The following is a 1,249-nucleotide window of genomic DNA, read 5'->3' on the forward strand; positions in this document are numbered from 1 at the left end:
CAGTCAAAAGTTTGGACACACCTACTCATTCAAGGGTTTTTCTTTATTTTCACTATTTTCTACGTCGTAGAATAATAGCGAAGACATCAAAACTATGAAATAAAACATATGGAATCATGTAGTAACTAAAAAACTGTTAAACAAATCAAAATATATTTTACATTTGAGATTCTTCAAATAGCCACCCTTTGCCTTGATGACAGCTTTGCACACTGGCCAGGTGGTAAGGTAACCATCTGAATGGTGTGATGGCCAGGTGGTAAGGTAACCATTTGAATGGTGTGATGGCCAGGTGGTAAGGTAACCATATGAATGGTGTGATGGCCAGGTGGTAAGGTAACCATATGAATGGTGTGATGGCTAGGTGGTAAGGTAACCATATGAATGGTGTGATGGCTAGGTGGTAAGGTAACCATATGAATGGTGTGATGGCCAGGTGGTAAGGTAACCATATGAATGGTGTGATGGCCAGGTGGTAAGGTAACCAAATGAATGGTGTGATGGCTAGGTGGTAAGGTAACCATATGAATGGTGTGATGGCTAGGTGGTAAGGTAACCATATGAATGGTGTGATGGCTAGGTGGTAAGGTAACCATATGAAAGGTGTGATGGCCAGGTGGTAAGGTAACCATATGAATGGTGTGATGGCCAGGTGGTAAGGTAACCATATGAATGGTGTGATGGCCAGGTGGTAAGGTAACCATATGAGTGGTGTGATGGCCAGGTGGTAAGGTAACCATATGAGTGATTTTGTAACTACAGGCGTTTTTGTGTCTCGGGTAGATTTTTATGATTATTTGTTTATCTTTTACATATTAAGTAGACACTAAAATTATGTAAACTTTGTTTTCAGTTTTCAAATTATTGTTGTATATTTTTTAAACATCTGTTTTTGCCTTGTCTCACACTCTTTTGATATTCTGTTACGTTTTACAAAATTCTGAAAATATTTAATGCACCTGGTTAGACGTTATGTACATAGCAAGTCAGATAAATAATGCTACAGTGCATTCGGAAAGTATTCAGACCCCTTGACTTTTTCCACATTTTGTTATGTTACAGCCTTATTCTAAAAGGGATTAAATCGTTTTTTTCCCTCATCAATCTACACACAATACCCCATAACGACAAAGCAAAAACAGGTTTTTAGAAATCTTAGCAAATTTATTAAAAATGAAAAACTGAAATATCACATTTACATAAGTATTCAGGCCCTTTACTCAGTACTTTGTTGAAGCACCTTTGGCAG

The sequence above is a fragment of the Coregonus lavaretus genome (assembly GCF_964263955.1).
Source record: "Coregonus lavaretus genome assembly, contig: HAP1_SCAFFOLD_6248, whole genome shotgun sequence".
NCBI classification, from domain to species: Eukaryota; Metazoa; Chordata; class Actinopteri; order Salmoniformes; family Salmonidae; genus Coregonus; species Coregonus lavaretus.